Source organism: Galeopterus variegatus, unplaced genomic scaffold (assembly GCF_000696425.1).
Source record: "Galeopterus variegatus unplaced genomic scaffold, G_variegatus-3.0.2 Scaffold9524, whole genome shotgun sequence".
Lineage (NCBI taxonomy): Eukaryota > Metazoa > Chordata > Mammalia > Dermoptera > Cynocephalidae > Galeopterus > Galeopterus variegatus.
Window position 1 is genome coordinate 38,428 of NW_007735635.1, and position 7,883 is coordinate 46,310.

Here is a 7,883-nt window from a genome sequence, read left to right on the forward strand (position 1 = left end):
AAAAAAAAAAAAAAAAAAAAAAAAAAAAAGAAAGTAGGGCCTTTGGGAGGTAATTAGGTCATGAGGGTGGTGACCTCATGAATGGGATTAGTGTCCTTATAAAAGAGACCTGAGAGAGACCCCTCACCGTTTCCACCATGTGAAGGCACCCAGTCTACCTTGATCTTGGACTTCCAGCCTCCAGAACTGTGAGAAATAAATTTTTATTGTTTATAAGCCACCCAGTTCACAGTATTGTTATGGCAGCCAGAACTGACTGAGACATGACCCAAGGTACAAGAAGCCTGCCAGTGGTTCCCAGCCCCAGACCAATTAAATCCGAGTGTCTGACTATGAGTCCAGGTCCTCAATAGATGACTCTACTTTGCCATCTGCAATGCTGGCTGCCCATCAGAATCACCTAGGGGAGCTTATAAAGGTACCAGGCATTGGTAGTTCTAAAGGTTCTCCATGTGAATCTAGTGTCAGCCAAAGGAGAAACCCACTGTTCTATACCAAGACAACTGTCAAATGATTCCAAGTACCTATAGGCTACCTGCCCCTTGAAGATATGCTCAAATAGAATGGTAGAATGGAGAGTTGAAGAGAGAAAAGAACAATTCTCCTGAGGCCCAGCATACTGGGTTCTGACACATGAACCCAGTGAGATGTGCTAGTAGGATTTCTAGAGTTAATAAGCATACTCAACCCTCCCACCAAATTTAGCTTCCTGACCTCAGGGCTCAGACTCTGGGAGAATTCCAAGGAGAATAAATGGTTAAACTCAGGCAAGAGTTAAGAGCATGAAACTGGAGACAAACGCACTGTGCCTGATCGGTCACCCAGGTGAGTGGCAGCCTTGGCCCTGTCACCAGACAGTGAGATAACATGCTTCTGCCTCCTGGATGTAAGGTGCCTCATGAGCACAATAGATGTAATCATTTCTTTTCTCATATGCTAACAGGTTGCAAAAACAAAACCAGGGAAGAGGTGAGAAAAAGCTTGGGGACAGTGTTAAGCACATGTCAAGTAGTAATAGAAGGGATGCAAATGCTTCTGCGGCAGTGGATGGGATGCAGTGCCAGAGAATGTGCATGACAAGGGACCCTGGGGACACTGACTCAACAGACACTGCACGAGGGCCTGCTGCGTGCCAGGCACATGCCCTATTCTCAAAGAACTTAGTGTAGAAGGGGAGATGCGGCCCCAATGTATTTTGGGATACACCTCCTTGATACAAACAGATTTTAAAGATGAAAACTTGAGCCACATCTTAAACACTTTTGAGAGTCAGGAATTGTAGGTTGGAAGGGAAAGACCATCTAGGGAACTGTAGGAGGGAGAAATTGATTTGCAATAGAGGCTTCTGGGAAAGAAGCCTTCCCTGGGGAATGGCATTTGAGCTGATAAAGCTCAAAGCATGGTTGGGCGAATAGGGAAGGAGCCAGCGTTCCAGAGAGGAAGGAGCCTGAAGGAACAGCATTGATGGGTGTGTTCCAAATGGTGAGTGGCCAGTGTGGCTGAGGTCACTGTGGATGTCAGTCAGCTCTTACCTGCAAGAATCTTGCTGGGTCCCTTCAGATCCGAGGGCTGACACAACACTTCCTCCAAGTCATTTCGTAAGCTGGACACTAGGGACTTAGCACTTGGCTCTGGGCCAGTCACAGTGGGGAAAACTGAAGGGTAAGTCATGGTCCTACCTTCCAGAAGCTTAAAATCTAGTTGTGGGAGACAATCAATGAACATGGACCTGTTGCAGTCTATTAACTTAGGAATGTTTTACACTCAGAAAACAATTAATTTTGTAACTATCAGATAGGCAAGTTGGCCAAGTGTGGTTATACAATCTGCACACTGCACCAAGCTGAGAGGATGACTGGAGACATCTTTCTGCAATTCATCAGCCTAAGGGAATGAATGTCTTCTTGTAATTCACACAAAGATACTGTTGTGCTGGCCGAAGCTCAGAGAACAGCGACTTGAAGAATGATAGGAAATTCAGAAGTGAAGAACAAGGTCTTGATTGAAAAGCTCAGTGGGAAGCTTTAGTGAAGGAAGAGGGATTTGAATGAGGCCTGCCAGGTGGCAGGATTGGAGTAGGTGGAAAGCAGAATGATATTCCAGACAAGCAGAACAGCTGGGGCTGAGATCTGAGGCCAGAACGAGCCTGGCAGGTGCTCTGGGTATGATGAGAATTCACTGACTCAGTATAGATCAGATGAAAGTGGACCAAGGAACGTCAGCTGGGTTTGGTACCAGGAGGCCAAAGCGATGTAGCAGTGTGAAAACCAGAAGAAGCAGGCGCTCCTGGGTCTGGCTAAGCATGTTCAAATCTGAGCTCTGCAATTCACATGCTGGGACATTTGACAATTATCTCATGCCTCTGAGTCGAGGATTCCTCATCCATAAAAAAATAAACTCCCTTATCCCTTTGCAAGCAAATACACAGAAATGAAAGGAAGAGAGAGCTACCTACTTCATAGGGTTTTAGAGGGGTTGTCTTAGTATAGACAATAGGATACCATTGTAAGTCTCGAGCAGAAATATAACTTAGCCATGTGGGATCTGGCAATATTCAGGACATAGGCCCCGGGGATCTGTGGAGGGGAGGAAGAAGGTAGCTTTAGATCCTTACCGGTCAGGTAGAATATGCTCAAAGCCCAGCTTCTCTGAAGCTGGTTGGTGTCTTCTTGTTTCAGAGAACCTGATCCTCCAGGGTCCCAAGACTCCCTGTATTAAAGGGACAGCCCAGAAGCTCAACTACCTTGCCCAGAAAGAAGCTTCAGCCACAAGAGTTTAAGCATATAGATGAGAGATCCTAAAACAAATGGGGTTTAAAAGGAGATTCCAGGAAGGAAGTACTGGAGGGAGAGGATGACAGTGATTGCTAATGTTCATTAAACACAGGCTATGTGCTTTACAGGCATCTATTCACTTAATCATCACAATCCTCCTGTAAGGTAGGAATTGGGGTTCTAGACTCCATTTTACAGAGGGGAAAACAGAGGTACAGAGAGGTCAAGCCCTTGCCCAATATTGCTCAGCTAGTGAGTAGCAAAGGAGAAAGCCTCGTGCAGAGCCCTCATGCCTCACCACTCTGCCGTGGTGCCTCTCAGAGCACATGCTGGTAAAAAATCACGGCAAGGTGAATAAAAATAAGTAACCAGTATATTCCCAAGAACTAGTGAGTAGCAAAGTAGAGAGCCTCGTGCAGAGACCACATGCCTCACCACTCTGCCGTGGTGCCTCTCAGAACACATGCTGGTAAAAAATCACGGCAAGGTGAATAAAAATAAGTAACCAGTATATTCCCAAGAGGACTGAATGCAAGTACTCCAACAAGTACCTGGACAAACATGGTCATAGTTGCACTATTCACAAGAGCCAAAAGGTAGAAACAGCCTAAGTGTCCATCAATGGATGAGTGGATAAACAAAATGTGCTATATCCATGCCATGGACTATGATTTGTCCATAAAAGGACTGATACATGCCACTACACGGATGAACCTCAAACACATTTTGCTAAGTGAAAGAAGCTAGACACAAAAGGCCACATATGTCATGATTTCATTTATGTGAAGTATCCAGAATAGAGTGTTTGCCAGGGCTGGGAAGAGAGGAGAACAGGGAGTAACTGCTTAACACACACAGGGTTTTTTGGGGGGGTGGGTAATGAAAATGTTTTGAAACTAGGTAGAGGTGGAGATTACACAACATTGTGAGTCATGATTTCATTTATGTGAAGTATCCAGAATAGAGTGTTTGCCAGGGCTGGGAAGAGAGGAGAACAGGGAGTAACTGCTTAACACATACAGGGGTTTTTTTGGGGGGTGGGTAATGAAAATGTTTTGAAACTAGGTAGAGGTGGAGATTACACAACATTGTGAATGGACTAAATACCACTGAATAGTTCACATTAAAATGGTTAACTTTACATTACATGGATTTCACCTTAATTTAAAAACAATAACAATAATACTAATAATAGGTAGCCAGAGCTCAGGATGGGGAAAGCTAGGGATCGAGGCACCTGCTTGAAGAGAGAGGATATAACGGGGAGGCATAGAGTGTATAATCAGCCTCTGGCTGTGCACCATGGACTTGCTTAAACACAACTTTGTTGTATTGCTTGGTTGGTTGGTGGGAAAATATGGTAAATAGCAATGTCTGCTAGCCATTGAATACCTCCCTTGTGCCAGGTATTCTGCTAAGCACTTTAGCAACGTTATTCGATTCCAACTGTCTTATGTGATAAAAAATACTTGTTCCCAAGCACAGTGAGCCAAATGGGGGATCGTGGTGTTTAAGTAACTTATCCAATAGCCTACTCTTAGTAAGTGGCAGAGCCAGGATTCAAACCCAGTCTTCTGGGACGTTCAAGACCTTATTCTCTTCCCTCTTTCCCTGAAACTTTAGAATCCCTCCTCACACTGGGGTTATTCTGAACCTGGGGAGATTGCTGCTGTAGACATACAGCAACACTTTCACCCCAGCTTCTTACCATCCTTTGGGCAAAGAGAAGTGAGCCCATTCTCCCACCAGCAGCATGCACTGAAAGCTTCCTGCCTGAGAGCAGTATGAACTAAGAGTGGGCAGCTCGGCCACACCGTTTCCAATTTTCTTTCCCAACCAGAGATGGGCAGGGAGTAGTCATTGGAGCTCAGAGCAATTGTTTTGTTTCCAGTGAATTAAACAACTATTCAACCACTGAGGCCATCTTCTGGACTTCAGCTACAGAATTATTCAGAAGGTAAGTTTGCGTGATAGAGATGCAAACCAATTACAGGGAGAAGCATAACATCAGAAAACCCACACGCCTTCCTGTGGTGTCCTAAGTGTGGAAGTAACTAAGGATCTGTCAAACACCCAACTGAAGCAGAGCATGAAAAATGGATAATAAATCTGTTCAGGAGGAAACTGGACATTGAAAGAGAAAGCAGTAGAAATGGCCCAATTCCAGGAATTCGGACAGTTTAACCCTCGCTCAAGTGGCAAACAACCCAGGCTTCCCAGAAAAAGCTAGAGAGGGGAGAATTGAGGACACCAGGAAAAGCTTAGTAGGATAGCATAATTTAATGAAAAACAGGAGAAATCTGGTGACCCCAGGTACCAGAAACCTCAAGAAATAACTTCTACTACCCCTAAAAGTCCCCCACACTTTAGCCCACGTTTGAGATCAAAGACACATAGCTACTTGGGCTTTCCTTGAGCACATTTTATAAAATTGATGACTTTGGGGGGAAAAAAAGAACTAAGGTCATAGGTTGATATTGATAGTGCCTAAATCTATGACCAAAAAAATAATAACAAAAGAAAAGTGAAGGTAAGACCTTGATTTAGGCGGAGAAATTCGTCAAAATTGGTAACTTTTCATGCCAGCTGCCCCACCTACCAGAGGTGCTGGTTCACCCCCCAAGCTTGGTTCCCCTAATGTTAGAATGTGGCTATCTGGTGAGTTAATTAGAAAATTGAGCAAGAACAATTCTAGAAGTTCTGTTTAGAGACGGACATCTTGCTAAGGGAACTTCAGCTACCAGTAACTTCAAACAGAGGTTCCAATCCCAGTGCTTCATCTTACTGGCCAGGTGACCTGGATGTGGTAGATCACCTCTGTGAGCCTCAGTTTTCTCATGCACGGTATCACCTTCTATTCTCTTTTTAGTTTTTTTTTATTTTTTTCACTGAACACACACACACACGTTCTACAGGATGCTTGGTGAAGCTTTCTGAAATCAGACAGCTCATTTACTTTGGGTCCTTTCTGCATTTACATTGCCTCATTCTCCATATGGCACTTTGAAAGTCTTTCTTGTATTGTTTCATCTGAGAGTCCCTTCTTCCTTCCAGATTATTAGTAACTTGATGGCTCCCCAGCTGTGCAACGATAGGAAAGTTGTTTAATTTCTTTGAGCCACCGCGTCCTCTTATGCAAAACAGGGATAATGAATAATAAATAATATCTAACTCTCATGATTGTTGAGAGGATTAAGTGAGTTAACATGTGTGAAAATGCCTGGCATACTTTTTAAAAATGCCTATCATAGCATTGGCCACAGAGTCAGGGCTAGATCAATGTCATTTTCATCTTTCTGTAAAAGCGGAACATCGAAATAGGGGCAGCATCCAAGCACAAACACACCAGTAGAACTTTTCCCCTGAATTTCTCCATTTCAGGGCTCAGCACATAAAGCACACATTTGGGGGATCAACAATAGGTATAGATTAGGCAGCATCTGGCCAGAGACTAGGAGGAGGAGTGTATATTAATTAGGTTAATTAAAGCTATAATAATCAACCCCAAAATCTCAGTGGCTTAACATAATAAAGATTTGCATCTCTCTTGTATTTCAGTTCATTACTAACATCAGCTCTCCTTGGTAGGTCTCCTGCAAGCAGTAGGTGACTCAGAGATCCAGGTTCCTTTTACTTAGGATACTGCCGTATTAAACTTGTAGCCACTATTGTCGATTTTAAAAAAGAAGAGAGTCCCTTGCTTCCAGCCACATAGCTGGGAAAACCAGAGAGTTTGTGGACAGCAACTCAAGAGGTTTTATGGCCAGGCCTGGAAGTGTCCTATGTCATTTCCAGCCACATCCTGTTGGCCAGAAATCAGTCACATGGCCCCACTCTAACTGCAAAAGAAACTGGGAAATATAGTCTTCCTGTGTTTGATAAGCATGCAGTATTGCCTCCAACACGATCTGGAAGGAGATGCAGGGAGGGGTAGCTCTATCTGCCGCCTCAAGAAACATCAGCCATTAAATCTCCAGTTCAGCCCAGCCAGGGCCCACTCTGCTCTTGAGAAGCTTTGCCTGCTCTTGGTCCAATGGGGCCTGACCTGGGAGAGAGGGACTTGATCTCCTTACAGGAGGAGGGGCACCTGTGAAAGTGGATGTCTCTGCAGGACACACACACATAGCAATCACCAGAGTCCCAATCTTCCCCATCCGTTTGTCCCAGGACAGAGTTCCTCATTTCCCCAAGGTGCTACAGTGTCCTATTGCCCTTGCAGACCCTTCTCCACCTTTCTTCATCCTGCTCTGTGCCCCAGGAGACAGCATTGTGGACCCATTCACAGCCTCCGTGGCTCTCTCACTCCCCTTTGGGAACAGCAATGGGTCTTGTCACAATCAGGATACTAGAAGGTGAGAAGAAGATACTAGAGGGTGCAGGTGTTTGTGGCCATGGCTCTCTCGCCCAGGCAGGAGGCTGGCAGGGTCTGGATTCTGTGGAAGGCCACAGTTCCAGTTCCAGTGACCAGCCCCTCCTGTCACTACATGTCTCAGAAGGCAGCTGCACCTTTCCTTGCCCTAAGTGTTTCACTCATCCATGATGGGAGTCTCCACCATGCTCAGGACATGGTGTAAGTCTGGGCACCCAGTGGCCTACCCGAGTGTTATGGGTAAATGTGTCCCCTAAAGTTTCATGTATCGGAACTTAATCCCCACTGTAATAATGTTAAGAGGGCAGGAAATCCTATTATGGTAATTGGAAGGTGGGTAATCAAAGAGGTGATTAGATTGTGAGGACTGCCCTTGTGAATGGATTCATGGAGTAATGGGCATAGTTCTGATGGCTTTAAAAGGAGAGGAACGAAGGAGGTTAGCTCTCTCTTGCTCAAGCAATTTGTCATGTGATACCCTGCATTGCTGTAAAGTCTCCATAAGGGAAAGGCCTGCACCAGATGTGTTCCCTGGACTTTGGACTTACCAGCCTCTAGAACCATAAGGAATAAATTTTATTTCTTTATGAATTACCCAGTTTCAGGTATTCTGTTACAAGCAAAAGAAATGGACTAATACACCAAGAAAGCAGCTATGTCCCATGTCAAAAGCCTGAATGAGAATCTGGATCCCAAGGCTGAAAGAGCCAGTGCAGCATGGGCCTTCACTGAAGCTTCAG